General features: G+C 52.1%; 1 protein-coding gene and 1 pseudogene across 1 annotated transcript in view; both read right to left on the reverse strand.

The window, feature by feature from the left end:
* The window catches only part of lhcgr (luteinizing hormone/choriogonadotropin receptor), a 227,068-nt gene that overhangs the window by 138,408 nt on the left and 71,817 nt on the right, over positions 1-16,843 (reverse strand). The gene's annotated exons all lie outside the window — the stretch shown is intronic.
* On the reverse strand, positions 12,829-13,634 carry LOC140408715 (arpin pseudogene; annotated as a pseudogene).

Consider the following 16,843-nt stretch of genomic DNA (forward strand, 5'->3'; position numbering starts at 1 on the left):
GGGGGGGGGGTTATTTGATAAAATCTTACAGGAAACAAATTCAGAACTTTGGACAGATGGAGACTCCATACTTTCCGACACCGGAAGGCTTCACCTTCATCCAACAGGTTCCATTGGAGGAGCGTGTACGAGGGCCAAAGGGACCCAAAACCATTTCCTCCATTTTTGTCAGCAGCAAACAAGGTAATAGAAAATGGTGGGTCACGCAGGTCGGCTGCCGTGGGTCGCGAAGGTCGGCCGGGTTGTGTCCTGAAGGTTGGCCGGTTGGTAAAAATGGGTCCCTGGAAAAAAAGTTTGAAGAACACTGCTCTAAAGGACCAATACCGTAGCCACTCTTTTTTGTATTATATATTTGTAGAAACTTTTACTATCTGTTTTTATATTCTGAGCAAGTTTACTCTCATAATCTATCTTACTCTTCTTTATAGCTTTTTTAGTAGCTTTCTGTTGCCCCCTAAAGATTTACCAGTCCTCTAGTCCCCCACTAATCTTTGCCACTTTGTATGCTTTTTCCTTCAATTTGATACTCTCCCTTATTTCCTTAGATATCCACGGTCGATTTTCCCTCTTTCTACCGTCCTTCCTTTTTGTTGGTATAAACCTTTGCTGAGCACTGTGAAAAATCACTTGGAAGGTTCTCCACTGTTCCTCAACTGTTTCACCATGAAATCTTTGCTCCCAGTCTACCTTAGCTAGTTCTTCTCTCATCCCATTGTAATCTCCTTTGTTTAAGCACAAAACACTAGTGCTTGATTTTACCTTCTCACCCTCCATCTGTATTTTAAATTCCACCATATTGTGATCGCTCCTTCCGAGAGGATCCCTAACTATGAGATCCTGAATCAATCCTGTCTCATTACACAGGACCAGATCTAGGACCGCTTGTTCCCTCGTAGGTTCCATTAAATACTGTTCTCGGAAACTATCGTGGATACATTCTATAAACTCCTCCTCAAGGCTGCCTTGACCGACCTGGTTAAACCAATCGACATGTAGATTAAAATCCCCCATGATAACTGCTGTACCATTTCTACATGCATCAGTTATTTCTTTGTTTATTGCCTGCCCCACCATAATGTTACTATTTGGTGGCCTATAGACTACTCCTATCTGTGACTTTTTCGCCTTACTATTCCTGATTTCCACCCAAATGGATTCAACCTTATCCTCCATAGCACCAATGTCATCCCTTACTATTGCCCGGATGTCATCCTTAAATAACAGAGCTACACCACCTCCCTTACCATCCTCTCTGTCCTTCCAAATAGTTTGATACCCTCGGATATTTAACTCCCAGTCGTGACCATCCTTTAACCATGTTTCAGTAATGGCCACTAAATCATAGTCATTCACGATGATTTGCACTATCAACTAATTTACCTTATTCCGAATACTACGAGCATTCAGGTAAAGTACACTTATGTTGGCTTTTTTACCTCTGTTTTGAATCTTAACACCTCGAACAGTAACTTCTCCTAAGTTATATTTCCTCTTAACTTTTCTCCGAATTTTCCTTGTCGTTGAACCCATATCTTCATGTAACAACCTGCTGCGTCGCTTTCCATTAATGTTTTTACTTCCCGTTTTATTCCTTTTAGTATTATTGGGCCTATTCACTGAGCTCCCCTCAGTCACTGTACCTTGTACTGTCGCCCTTTTTGATTTTTGACTGTGGCTTCTCTGCCTTACACTTTCCCTCTTACTGCCTTTTGTTTCGTCCCTGTTTTACTACCTTCCAACTTCCTGCATCGGTTCCTATCCCCCTGCCACATAGTTTAAACCCTCCCCAACAGCTCTAGCAAATATCGGACATCGGTTCCAGTCCTGCCCAGGAGCAGACCGTCCGGTTTGTACTGGTCCCACCTCCCCTAGAACTGGTTCCAATGCCCCAGGAATTTGAATCCCTCCCTCTTGCACCATCTCTCGAGCCACGCATTCACCCTATCTATCCTGACATTCCTACTCTGACTAACTCATGGCACTGGTAGCAATCCTGAGATTACTACCTTTGAGGTCCTACTTTTTAGTTTAACTCCTAACTTCCTGAATTCAGCTTGTAGGACCTAGTCCCGTTTTTTACCTATATCGTTGGTGCCTATGTGCACCATGACAGCTGGCTGTTCACCCTCCCTCCCCCCCCCCCCCCCCAGAATGTCCTGCAGCCGCTCCGAGACATCCTTGACCCTTGCACCAGGGAGGCAACATACCATCCTGGAGTCTCGATTGCATCCGCAGAACCGCCTGTCTAATCCCCTTACGATTGAGTCCCCTATCACTATAGCCCTGCTATTCTTCTTCCTGCCCTGCTGTGCAACAGAGCCAGCCACGGTGCCATGAACCTGGCTGCTGCTGCCTTCTCCTGGTGAGCCATCTCCCTCAATAGTATCCAAAGCGGTATATCTGTTTTGCAGGGAGGTGACCGCAGGGAGGTTGCTCTGTCTTTTGGTCACCCATTTTCTATCTCCCTCAATCACTTTCTCCTGCGATGCGACCAACTCGCTAAACGTGCTATCCACGACGTCCTCAGCATCGCGGTTGCTCCAAAGTGAGTCCATCCGCAGCTCCAGAGCCGTCAAGCGGTCTAACAGGAGCTGCAACTGGACACACGTCTTGCACGTGAAGGAGCCAGGGACAGTGGACGTGTCCCTGAGCTCCCACATCGCACACGAGGAGCATGTCAGGGGTCTGGGATTTCCTGCCATGTCTTAAACCTTAGGCAAACTTATACAACTACAATTCCAAACAACGAAGAAAAAATAAATAAATTAGACAATGAAAAGGAAAACTACTTACCAGTCACTTACCACGGATAAAAAGCACCTCCCCCCCCCCCCAAGCTTTGAATTCCCACCTAGCTTCAAATTCCCAAACTCACTCTTGGTTGTGCCTCACTCTGGCTGTGTCTTCTCTGGCTCACTGGGAGAACTCACTGGGAGTGAGTTTACAAGTTGCTCTTTTAAATTGTCCTGAATTGACTCCCCTCCCCCATCTGCTTTTAGATCAAAGTAGATTAAGGTGACTGACACTTAACTGCCAACCAGTTATGTGAGTGGGTGGGGCAGCCCTTGTTAACCTACACTGCACAATTCTAGATTAATTTAAATTAATTTAATCTCCTGAAATTTAAAAGGAACAGTCTTACTGATTGGATTGGATTCAATTCCCACCTAGCTTCAAATTCCCAAACTCACTCTTGGTTGTGCCTCACTTTGGCTGTGTCTTCTCTGGCTCACTGGGAGAACTCACAGAAGGCAGGGTAGCAGTGGAAGGGTGTGTTTCTGAATGGAAGACTGTGACTAGTGGTGTTCTGCAGGGATCAGTGCTGGGACCTTTGTTGGTTGTAATATACATAAGTAATATGGAGGAAAATGTAACTGGTCTGATTAGTAAGTTTGCGGACGACACAAAGGTTGGTGGAATTGCAGATAGTGATGAGGCTGTCAGAGAATACAGCAGGATATAGATCGCTTAGAGGCTTGGGAGTAGATGGCAGATGGAGTTTAATCTGGACAAATGTGACGTAATGCATTTTGTTCAGTCTAGTACAGGTGGGAAATATACAGTAAATGGCAGAACCCTTAAGTGTATTGACAGGCAGAGGGTTCTGGGTGTACAGGTCCACAGGTCACTGAAAGTGGCAACGCAGGTGGAGAAGGTAGTCAAGAGGGCATACGGCATGCTTGCCTTCATCAGCCGGGGCATTGAGTAAAAAAGTTGGCAAGTTATGCTGCGGTTGTTTAGTACCTAAGTTAGGCCACATTTGGAATATAGTGTTCAATTCTGGTCACCACACTACCAGAAGGATGTGGAAGCTTTGGAGAGGGTACGGAAGAGGTTTACCAGGATGTTGCCTGGTATGGAAGGCATTAGCTGTGAGGCGATGTTGGGTAAACCCGGTTTGTTCAACCTCCGCAGGTTGAGAGGCGACCTGATAGAAATCTGGAAAATAACGGAAGAAAAAGGTCCAAAGGTCCGTCACACTGGAAGTCAGACGGCTTTTCACAGCAACTTCATTTGAAATCTACTTGTGACAATAAGTGATTTTCATTTATTTTTCATTTCAAGTGTAGAAGGTTAGATGGGAAGCATGGGCAGCGGAGGCTTGGAAGGTCGAAGGGCCTGTTCCTGTGCTGTTCTTTTCTTTATTCTTTGTTGTCATATGGAGCTATTATGGAATATTTACTTGTGAATCACCAGTTAATGCCTACCATCTGCATACAGTTGTTCCAGTATAGCTACAACACTGACATCTACCCGGCAATGTAGAAAATTGTCCAGGTATGTCATGCACACAAAAAGCAGAACAAATCCAACCCGGCCAATTACTGCCCAATCAGTCTACTCTCACTTACGCTCAGTTTGAGTTCTACCAAGGTCACCCAGCTGCTGACCTCATTAAAGCCTTGGTTCAAACATGGACAAAATAACTTAACTCCAGAGGTGAGATGAGAGTGACTGCCCTTTACATTAAGGGAGCATTTGATCAAGTATGGCATCAAGGAGACCGAGGAAAATGTGAGTCAATGGGAATCAAGGGGAAAATTCTCCACTGGTTGGAGTCATACCTAGCACAAAGGAAGATGGTTGTGGTTGTTGGAGGTCAGTCACCTCAGTCACTGCAGGAGTTCCTCAGGGTAGTGTCCTCGGCCCAAACATCTTCAGCTGCTTCATCAATGACCTTCCTTCCAACATAAGGCCAGATATGGAGATATTTGCTGATGAATGCAAAACATTCAGCTCCATTTGTGACTCCTCAGACACTGATGCAGTCTATGGGCAAATGCAGCAAGATCTGGACAGTATCCAGGCTTGGGCTGACAAATGGCAAATAATATTCGTGCCACACAAGTGCCAGGTAATGACCATCTCCAATAAGAGAGAATCGAATCATTGCCCCTTGGCATTCAATGGTATTGACATCACTGAATCCCCCACTATCAACATTCTGGGGGTTACCATTGACCAGAAACTGAACTGGACTAGCTATATAAATACTGTGGCTACTAGAGCAGGTCAGAGGCTAGGAATCCTGTGGTGAGTCACTCACCTCCTGACTCCCCAAAGCCTGACCACCACCTACAAGGCACAAATCAAGAGTGTGATGGAATACTTCCTACTTGCCTGGATGAGTGAAGCTCGACACCATCCCAGACAAAGCAGCCCGCTTGATTGGCACCCCAACCATAAAAAACATTTACTCCCTCCATCACCAGTAGCAGCAGCGTGTACCATCTATGTGGTAGTCACCACTGATGTATATATTGTATATACAGGATGTTGATCTAGGTGCTTTACGGTAAGGCCCCTGTACTACAGGTGCGGGGTAGATCCCTACCTGCTGGCTCCACCCAGTAGGCGGAGTATAAATATGTGTGCTCCCAGAACAGCAGCCATTTCGTCAGCTGCTGAAGGAGGCCACACATCTCAGTGTAATAAAGCCTCGATTACATCCAACTCTCGTCTTAGTGTAATTGATCGTGCATCAATTTAATACTGAGTTTTTCAGAAGATGAACGTCCGCATCAAGCCGGATCGCCTGCAGCTGCATCCGCAAGCAGACAACGCCAAAAAGGACTTTGAACATTGTCTAGCCTGTTTTGAAGTGTACATCGGGTCTGCGATAGACGAAATTCCAGAAGCGCAGAAGCTCCAGATCCTTTACACGCGGCTGAGCTCCAACGTCTTTCCACTTGTTCAGGACGCGGCGACCTACGCAGGGGCCATGGCGCTACTGAAGGAAAACTACGCTCAGCGGACTAACACACTCTACGCCAGGCACCTCCTCTCCGCGCGGCGTCAACTTCCCGGTGAGTCGGTGGAAGATTTCAGGCGCACCCTGCTCCCCCTAGTTAGAGACTGTGACTGTCAGACCGTTTCGACCACGGAACACTCAAATTTGCTAATGAGAGACGCATTTGTTACGGGCATAGGGTCTGACTAAATCCGCCAGCGCCTCTTAGAGGGGGCCACGCCCGACCTTGCGGCGACCAAAAACTAGCGCTTTCACTTACGGTCGCATCACGCAACATTCAGGCCTATGCCCCCGACCGCGCGGCCCACACCCCCTGTACATCGTGGACTCCGCAGACGGCCGCCCCATCGTGGACCCTATCAGCGACCGCCCTCAGCCAATCCCACGCCTGTACCGCGCGGCAGCCAACCAACCCTGGGGGCCCAAATGCTACTTCTGAGGGCAGTCAAAACACCCCCGACAGCGCTGCCAGCGCAGAGCACTCTCTGCAAGGCCTGTGGCAAGAAGGGACATTTCGCTGCAGTGTGCCAGTCCCGCTCAATCGCCGCTACCTGCAGCCAGTGGGCGCCGCCATCTTCCCCTCCTAGGACCACGTGTGGCCAGTGGACGCCGCCATCTTGCTCGACTCGCAACACGTGCGGCCCGTGGGCCCCGCCATCTTGTTCCTCCCAGGACCAACGGGCGCCACCATCTTGCTTTCCCCACGACACGTGCGGCCCCTGGGCGCCGCCATCTTACCCGACTCAGGACCCATGCCCGTCGGGCACCTCATCCGGCCACTCATCGCCTGCAACCGTGAACGACCAGCCACATCTCGCCTTGGTCATGAATGACCAGTTTCGCCCACACAACCTCGCGACTGCTTCAACTAAAGTGAAGGTCAACAGGCACGAGGGGCGTCATTCTCCGACCCCCCGCCGAGTTGGAGAATGGCCGTTGGCCGCCGTGAATCCCGCCCCCTCCCCCGCCGAAGACTCCGGTACCGGAGATTGGGCGGGGGCGGGAATCGGGCCGCGCCGGTTGGCGGGACCTCCCGCTGGATTCTCCGGCCCGGATGGGCCGAAGTCCCGCCCAGGAACTGCCTGTCCCGCCGGCGTAAATCAAACCTGGTATTTACCGGCGGGACCAGGCGGCGTGGGCGGGCTCCGGGGTCCTGGGGGGGGGGGGGGGGGGGGGGGGGCGATCTGACCCTGGGGGGGTGCCCCCACGGTGGCCTGGCCCGCGATCGGGGCCCACCGATCCGCGGGCGGGCCTGTGCCGTAGGGGCACTCTTTCCCTTCCGCCTCCGCTATGGCCTCCACCATGGCGGAGGCGGAAGAGACTCTCCCCACTGCGCATGCACGGGAAACTGACAGCGGCCGCTGACGCTCCCGCGCATGCGCCGGGAAACTGACAGCGGTCGCTGACGCTCCCGCGCATGCGCCGCATTTCCGCGCCAGCTGGCGGGGCAACAAACGCCATTTCCGCCAGCTGGCGGGGCGGAAATCCCTCCGGCGTCGGCCTAGCCCCTCAATGTTTGGGCTAGGCCTCCAAAGATGCTGAGCATTCCGCACCTTTGGGCCGGCGCAATGCCCGTCTGATTGGCGCCGTCTTTGGTGCCAGTCGGCGGACATCCCGCCGTTGGGGGAGAATTTCGCCCGAGATCTCCTGCCTGCTGGACTCCGGGAGCACTGAGAGCTTCATTCACCCTGATATGGTAAGGCGCTGCTCCCTCGCGGTACACCCCGCTAACCAGAGAATCTCCCTGGCCTCCGGGTCCCACTCCGTGGTGATCCGGGGGTACTGCATCGCCACTCTCACTGTCCAGGGCGTGGAGTTCAGCGGCTTCCGCCTCTACGTCCTCCCCAACCTCTGCACTACCTTGCTACTCGGCCTGGACTTCCAGTACAACCGCCAGAGCCTAACCCTGAAATTCGGTGGGCCCCTACCACCTCTTACTGTGTGCGGCCTCGCGACCCTTAAGGTCGACCCACCTTCCCTTTTTGCAAACCTAACCCCGGATTGCAAACCCGTTGCCACCAGGAACAGATGGTACAGCGCCCAGGACAGGACCTTCATCAGGTCTGAAGTCCAGCGGCTGCTTCGGGAAGACATCATCGAGGCCAGCAACAGCCCCTGGAGCCAAGTGGTAGTGGTCAAAACTGGGGAGAAAAACAGGATGGTCGTTGACTACAGTCAGAGCATCAATCGGTAAACGCAGCTCGACACTTACCCACTCCCATGCATATCTGATATGGTCAATCAGATTGCACAGTACCGGGTCTTCTCGACAGCATATATATATATATATATATATATATAATATATATATAACAGTAGCAGTAACTTCCCTTGCTACCTTCTCCTTCCTCCTGGTTCCAGGACTGGCCAGCTTATTTATAGTAGGAGTTTCTCCGCCCCCCTCATTGGGGAAGTTCATACTCCCATAGGATTGTGGGTTAGTCATTAGTCCCCAGCCAATCGTCAGTAGGCAGGTTATAACATCCCTCCCCCCCAAAGTCCAAGGAATCCACCGTAGGCCCTGGCGAAGGAAGGCGTCGAACTCGTTTGGCCGCAGGCCGGACCCCATTTGCACGCGGCGCTGGATCAGGCGGCGTATAACGAGACGGAGACCGGCGCTTCCGTGATGAACGGCGCGGTTGTACATCCACGGCCTGTGGACCCGAGGATTCCCCCTCTGATTCATCCTGTGTCTCCATCTCGGAGTCAGAGTCTGCTGCCTCCGTCATGTCAGCGTCTCTATCCCCATTCGGTCCCGTCACGACCTGCGCAGGCTTCAAGTGAGACACCAGTGGAAGATTTGGAGGACTACCTTCCCTTGTTTCTGGTCTTTGCCGCTGTTGAACTGAGCTCCGGGGGCGGGGAATCTTTTGCGGGGATGATCTTCTGGACCGGACGTGGTCTACATGTTTTCGCTGGAGACGACCCTGGGCTTGCACTTGGTACGATATAGGGCCCGTTTGGCGAAAGATTACACCAGGAACCCATTGGGCACCACCAGCAAAATTCCGCACGAATACTGGGTCACCGGGCGCAAACTGCCGAATCGGACGATGCCGAGACAATCCCGGTCCCTGCCGTTCTTGTGTGCGGTGTACTTTTGCGCCAATGTCCGGGAAGACCATACTAAGGCGGGTGCGAAGTCTCCGGCCCATTAGGAGTTCTGCGGGAGCTACCCCAGTCACTGTATGGGGGGTGGTCCTGTACGTAAACAAAAACCGAGCCAGTCTCGTGTCCATTGATCCGGAAGACTGCTTCTTTAGGCCTCTTTTGAATGTTTGCACTGCACGTTCTGCCAACCCATTTGAAGCCGGGTGGTAAGGGGCAGTGCGGATATGGCGGATGCCGTTCGTCTTTGTAAACCTAGCAAACTCCTCACTCGTGAATGGAGTGCCGTTATCCGTGACCAGCACCTCGGGGAGGCCATGCGTGCTAAATGATAAACGCATTTTTTCAATTGTTGCGCAGGACGTTGTCCCCTGCATCTTATGCACCTCCAGCCATTTGGACTGGGCGTCAATTAGTAGAAGGAACATGGATCCCTGAAAAGGGCCTGCGAAATCTGCATGTAAGCGTGCCCAAGGCCGCCCTGGCCATTCCCAGTGATGTAGGGGCGCGGCCGGCGGAAGCTTCTGATGCTCCTGGCAAATGGAGCAGTTTTGGGCCACCTTCTCAATGTCGGTGTCGAGGCCTGGCCACCAGGCATAACTCCGGGCCAACATTTTCATCTTGGTCACGCCCGGATGCCCATTGTGCAAGTCTGATAATATCAGCTCCTGGCCTTTTTCCGGGACAATCACACGCGTCCTCCACAAGAGGATGCCGTCTTCCACGCTGAGCTCTGACAGCTTGGAGGAAAATGCCCGCAACTCGCCTGGGAGCTGTCTATGCTGCCCACCATACAGGACTATGTGCCGAACCTTTGACAGGACTGGCTCCGTCTGGGTCCACTCACGGATCTGTGATGCCGTGACAGGCAAGGCGTCCATAAAATTTAGGGTTGCGACCACCTCACCGGTCGTGGGGGTCGACATGGGGCCGGTTGATAAAGGCAATCGGCTCAGTGCATCGGCATTTGCTATCTGCGTACCTGGTTTGTGCTCCAGAGAATACTCGTATGCAGCAAGCAACAAAGCCCAGCGCTGGATCCGTGCAGAAGCAATGGGCGGTATTGGCTTATCCTCTCTGAAGAGTCCCAGCAGGGGCTTATGATCAGTCACGATAGTGAAATGGCGGCCGTACACATACTGGTGGAAGCGTTTCACCGCGAAAACCACTGCCAGGCCCTCCTTCTCGATCTGCGCGTACTTTTTCTCCGCTGCAGTCAATGTACGGGAGGCGAAAGCTATCGGTCGCTCAGCCCCGTTCTCCATCTTGTGGGACAGGACAGCCCCAATACCATACGGGGATGCATCACATGTGACGAGCAAAGGCTTTCCCGGATCATAGTGGGTTAGTAACCCAGACAACGACAATTGTTGCTTTACCCGCCGGAAAGCGGTTTCTTGCGGCTGACCCCAAACCCAGGTGTGATTTTTCTTTAGCGGCAGGTGTAAGGGGGCCAGCGTCGTTGCCAGATTGGGGAGGAGCTTCCCGTAATAGTTTACGAGACCGAGAAAAGAACGAAGATGCGAAGTGTCAGTCGGGGTGGGGGCATGTTGAATTGCACGCACCTTCTCTGCGACGGGGTGCAGACCCTCGCGGTCCACCCGATAACCTAGGTAGACTACTTCTTTTGCCTGAAATACGCACTTTGTGTGACGTAAACGGACTCCAGCCTCCGAAAGGCGTTTAAGGACAGCCTCCAGGTTTTCCAAATGCTCTTGCTCCGACGTCCCTGTAATCAACACGTCATCTAGGTAGACAGCCACACGTGGTAAACCTCTCAAAATGCCCTCCATAACACGTTGAAAAATTGCGCAGGCAGAGGATACTCCAAAGGGCAACCGTGTATATTCATACAGGCCCCAGTGTGTGTTAATTGTTACATATGGTCGGGAGGCAGGGTCCAGCTCCAACTGCAGGTAGGCGTGACTCATATCTAATTTTGTGAATGAGAGTCCGCCTGCAAGTTTCGCGTAGAGATCCTCTATGCGAGGCATTGGGTATCGGTCGAGTCGGGAAACTGTATTCACTGTAAGTTTATAGTCGCCACACAAGCGAACTGTGGCATCTGGTTTCATTACTGGTACAATTGGTGCTGCCCAGTCAGCAAAACGGACGGGCCTGATAATACCCAAACTCTCCAAATGAGTGAGCTCCCCTTCTACCTTCTCGAGCAAAGCGTAAGGCACTGGGCGCGCCCGGAAATAGCGCGGCGTGGCTCCTGGTTCAACTTGGATACGGGCTACGGCCCCTTTTATTTCCCCCAAACCAGGCTGGAATACCTCTGGGTATCGTCCTAGCACCTCAGTCAACCCTCCAGAAACTGTTTGGAGGATGTGCTGCCATTGCAACCGCAAATGGCGCAACCAGTCCCGACCCAACAGGCTGGGCCCATGGCCCCGCACTACGATAAGTGGGAAACATACCTCCTGGCGTCCATAGACAACAGGGGTCATTGTAGTTCCTGCAATGTCCAGTGGTTCCCCCGTGTAGGTGGCCAACCTGGCCTGTGAGTCAGTTAATGTATGGGTCTGTATACCCTGCTTGATGCGGTCGAATGTCCTCTGGGCGATCACGGAGACCGCTGCGCCAGTGTCCAACTCCATCTCCAGCGGGTGGCCATTGACCCGTGCTGTCACCTTAATGGGGGCCACACGGGGAGCTGCCACACAATGCAGCTGCAGGCAGTTGTCCTCCGTCTCCACGTCCTCAGGAGTGTCGCCGCAGGTTCATCCACATGGAAGGTACGGCCTCTGGGCTGGTCCCAGTTACGGCCCCTGGGCTGGTCCCAGTTTCGGTCGGAACGACGACGCCTCTGGCGTCCCCAGGACCGCCGTCCGCGACGGGGTCGGCGCCTACAAGTCTGACACGGACATGGCTCCTCATCCATTGGCTCTGGAGAAGGCTCCCTTCGGGGAGGAATGTCCGATGGCCACTGGCGTCGGTCTGGTCGTTGCCTCGCCCAAGGTACCGCAGGAGTGCAGGGGGACGTTTTTGGGCGGAAAGGGTTGCGCCCCAAGGCATGCACTTCCATTCCCTGTAGCTCCTGTACTCCTCGCTCTGCGCTCTCTGGGGACAAGACTATTTGTATTGCCTGTTGAAAAGTCAATGTTGGCTCCGCTAACAACTTTCTCTGGGTGGCCGCATTGTTAATACCGCAAACCAAACGGTCGCGTAACATTTCTGACAAGGTCTCACCATAGTCACAGTATTCCGCAATCCCGCGTAGCCTGGATAAAAAAAATCGGCAAGGGATTCTCCAGGGGTCCTCTCAGCGGTATTAAACCGGTAACGCTGGACTATCGTGGACGGGGTTGGGTTAAAGTGTTGCCCCACTATATTCACAAGTTCGTCAAACGTTTTGGTGTCCGGCGCAGCTGGGTACGTAAGGCTCCTAATCACCCCAAACGTATGCGGCCCGCAGGCGGTGAGCAATATGACCACCTGGCGCTCGTTTTCGGTGATATTGTTTGCCCGGAAATAGTAACGCATCCGTTGTGTGTACTGGTTCCAGCTTTCCAGCGCAGCATCAAAAACATCCAAACGTCCGTACAGAGGCATGGTATAATAGAAAACAACTTCCAACCTGTATCCAACAAAAATCCAGGGAGGTGGCTTCAGCAGTGTAGACAGCTATTCACTTTTACCTTCGTCACCAGTTTTGTAAGGGCCACGAAGAATCCAGCACGAGTTTTAAGGATACAAAATAATAACGTTTATTTACTATAACAATATATATATATATATATAATATATATATAACCGTAGCAGTAACTTCCCTTGCTACCTTCTCCTTCCTCCTGGTTCCAGGACTAGCCAGCTTATTTATAGTAGGAGTTTCTCCGCCCCCCTCATTGGGGAAGTTCATACTCCCATAGGATTGTGGGATAGTCATTAGTCTCCAGCCAATCGTCAGTAGGCAGGTTATAACAGTTATGTATTGGTTTTATTCTGGGTGAAGTTTTGTTCTGAATTTTAAGCATAGCGATCACAAGAGGTTGAGTGAAAAGCACCCTCAGACCGCTGATCATCTTCAATAATCTCCAAAACTGCCGCCTTTTCTTCATTTCACTGAATTTCCCAATCTCAATCCTCCCATTCATCATCATCAGCTCCTTCTCCTGGGGTGCTAGCTTTGCCATCTTGCTCCTTTTTAGACTTTGCAGTAAATATGTTGTCAGTCCAAGAAGCTCCCATCTTCTCACCTCCTGCAAAGTTGCATTGAGTCACAATTCCTGCATCCATTTTGGCAAGTGAAAAAAATAAAAGGACTGTCCCCTCTCGTTTTCAGACGTAGTCCATCTCCAATCTCCAACTCAATATTTTCCATCTCTCTCTCCGGGATCCAGAATGCCAAGCTCTGATCAGGTGTGTGCTTCTCAGAGATTCTCAACAGCTCGGGTTTATTAATCAAACTCTTCAGCTCATCCACTGAAATCTCATCTGTTGTCCCTTTGCTCTTTCAAGGAAGACATCAAGTAGCCAGTGTTGACCTTTTTGGTTTCATTAAAATTCGGTTCTATCTCCACCCCAACTGAATCAAATTTCCTTTTGTGAATATTTGTTGGCTGAATGTAAAGAATAAAGTAACGTTCCGGGCTGCTCCCAGTGGGTTTGATGTGATGGTGGCTCAGCGAGCTCAGCGTTCCCTCCAGCATCGCCCCCGGGCCCCCCTGCAGCGCCTCCGGCTCCCAGCGGCCGGGCAGCGGCTCCGGGAGGAGCGGCCGCCACCTCAGAGGCAGATCATCATACAGCCGGCTCATGGCGGACAACAGCTTCCGGGGTCAGTGAGGGAGGGGGCTGGGTCCGGGCTGGGGGCGGGGCCGGGTAAAGGGGCGATGGACAGAATGGTTGACCGGTACGGGCTGTGGGTCACTTTCCCGTACCTGGACAATGTCACCATCTGCGCCCACGATCAGCAGGACCATGACGCCAACCTTGTTAAATTTTTCCACACCGCCACTCTCCTCAACCTCAAGTATAACAAGGAGAAATGTGTGTTCACCACGAACCGCTTAGCCATCCTCAGCTATATGGTCCAGAACGGAGTTCTGGGGCCCGGCCCCGATCGCATGCGCCCCCTCATGGAACACCCCCTCCCCCACTGCCCCAAGGCCCTCAAACGTTGCCTGGGGTTCTTTTCGTATTACGCCCAGTGGGTCCCAAACTACGCCCACTCATTCAATCCACTGTTTTTCCCGACAGCCGAGGCTCACCAGGCCTTTAACCGTATCAAGGCCGACATTGCCACGGCTACGATGCACGCGGTCGACGAGATGCCCCCCTTCCAAGTCGAGAGCGATCCATCAGACGTCACTCTGGTCGCCACCCTCAACCAGGCAGGCAGGCCCGTGGCATTCTTTTCCCGCACCCTCCATGCCTCCGAAATTCGGCACTCTGTCGAAAAAGAGGCCCAGGCCATCGTTGAAGCTGTGCAGCATTGGAGGCATTACCTAGCCGGCAGGAGATTCACTCTCCTCACTGACCAACGGTCGGTTGCCTTCATGTTTAATAACATACAGCGGGGTAAGATCAAAAACGATAAAATCTTGAGGTGGAAGATCGAGCTCTCCACCTACAATTACCAGATTTTGTATCGCCCAGTAAGCTCAACGAGCCCCCCCGATGCCCTATCCCGAGGTACATGTTCCAGCGCACAAGTGGACCGACTCCGGACCCTGCACGATGTAGCACTATCGATCACACGCGAGGCGAGACGTAGAGAACTTCAATCAAGGCTTTATTGAGCAGACTTGTTCGACTTGTTCCCCAGCAGCTCAGTCACAGAATGCAGCTGCGGGGAGTAAACCGGGTTCTTATACCCCGCCTATCTGGGTGGAGCCCAGTAGGCGGCAGATCCAATCGGGACCCAGCATTTGTCCTCCAATAGCTCCTCGGCATTCATGGTGTAACGTATTACCCCTAATACATACCACCACACAAGACAACCTCTATCACCCAGGGGTCACACCATTTCATCAAGGCCCGCAACCTGCCCTATTCCATCGAGAAAGTCAGAGCGATTTCCAGAGACTGCCAGGTCTGCGCTGATTGTAAACCGCACTTCTACCGGCCAGACCGTGCGTGCCTGGTGAAGGCCTCCCACCCCTTTGAACACCTTAATGTGGACTTCAAAGGGCCCCTCCCCTCCACCGACCGCAACACGCACTTTCTCAGTGTGGTCGATGAATATTCCCGATTCCCCATTGCCGTCCCATACCCCGACATGACATCTGCCACCATCATCAAAGCCCTCAACACCATCTTCGCTCTGTTCGGCTTCCCTGCCTATGTCCACAGCGACTGGGGATCCTCATTCATGAGCGATGAGCTGCGCCAATACCTGCTCAACAGGGGCATTGCCTCGAGCAGGACGACCAGCTACAACCCCAGGGGAAACAGGCAGGTGGAGAGGGAGAATGGGACGGTCTGGAGGGCCGTCCAGCTGGCCCTACGGTCCAGAAATCTCCCGGCTTCCCGCTGGCAGGAGGTCCTCCCCAACGCACTTCACTCCATTTGGTCGCTCCTGTGCACCGCGACTAATGAAACCCCCCATGAACGTCTCTTTGCCTTCCCTAGGAAGTCCACCTCCGGGGCTTCGCTCCCGACATGGCTGGCAGCTCCAGGACCCGTTCTCCTCCGACGGCCGCCAAGACACAGCCTCCCTCAGGGATCTTGCACCAGCTGGTTCCACCCCCCCCCCCTCCGACCCGGCGCCACCCTCCCCCCCCCTCCCGGCGCACCCCACCACAGCCCCCGCTCCGGGACAATCCGTCCTCCCCTTGCTCACACCCGGGGATGAAAAGGATTTCGACATGCTCCCGGAGTCACCGAAGACCAAGCCACCGCCGGAGTCGCCACCCGCACTGCGGCGCTCTCAACGACAGATCAAGGCACCGGGCCGCCTGAATTTATAATATTATCTGTACTTTTAAAACACAACTTTCTGTATATAGTTCTCCACCACCCCCGCCGGACTCATTTTTTTGACAGGGGGTGAATGTGGTAGTCCCCACTGATGTATATATATTGTATATACAGGATGTTGATATAGGTGCTTTACGGTAAGGCCCCTGTACTACAGGTACGGGGTAGATCCCTGCCTGCTGGTTCCGCCCAGTAGGCGGAGTATAAATATGTGTGCTCCCAGTACAGCGGCCATTTCGCCAGCTGCTGTAGGAGGCCACACATCTCAGTGTAATAAAGCCTCGATTACATCCTACTCTCGTCTTTGTGTAACTGATCGTGCACCAATCTACAAGATGCACTGAGAGAACTTACCAAGATCCTTATACAGCACCTTCCAAACACACAACCACTATCATCTAGAAGGACAAGGGCAGCACATACATAGAAACCCCAAGTTCCCCTCCAAGTCACTCGCCATACTGACTTGGAAATATATCACCATTTCTTCACTGTCGCTAGGTCAAAATTCTGAAACTCCCTCTCTAACAGTGAGTGTACTTACACCACATGGACTGTAGCAGTTCAAGAAGGCAGCTCACCACCACCAACTCAAGGGCAATTAGGGATGGGCCACAAATTCTGGCCGAGCCAGCGAAGCCCATGTGCCTTAAAAATGAATTTTAAAAATATATATACAATGCTGAAATCACCAGGACAATCGCAAGAATACCAATGTCAGGGGAAACAACAACTTTATATTTATGCTGTATGAGAAGAAAGTGCAGGTTGGTTGGCAAGTAAACTCTGATTGGTAGAGGCAGTGCCATGGAGAAAGCACCATTAATGGTGATTGGCAAATAACTGCCAAGGATTATTTGAAAAGTTAAACCAGGCAGCTTGACTCTGATTGGTCAAGGCATTGCTCTGAGGAATGAACCAGCGAATGGCTATCACTTATTTTGTTTAGCTGAAACAGGCACAGTGTGTGATCATGTTCTTTCTGTCTGCAATAAACAGGGTCCTGTGTATTAATATATGTAGCTTCCAGTACATGCAAATGCACCACGCTGCGAGCCT

This window comes from Scyliorhinus torazame, chromosome 1 (genome assembly GCF_047496885.1).
Source record: "Scyliorhinus torazame isolate Kashiwa2021f chromosome 1, sScyTor2.1, whole genome shotgun sequence".
Lineage (NCBI taxonomy): Eukaryota > Metazoa > Chordata > Chondrichthyes > Carcharhiniformes > Scyliorhinidae > Scyliorhinus > Scyliorhinus torazame.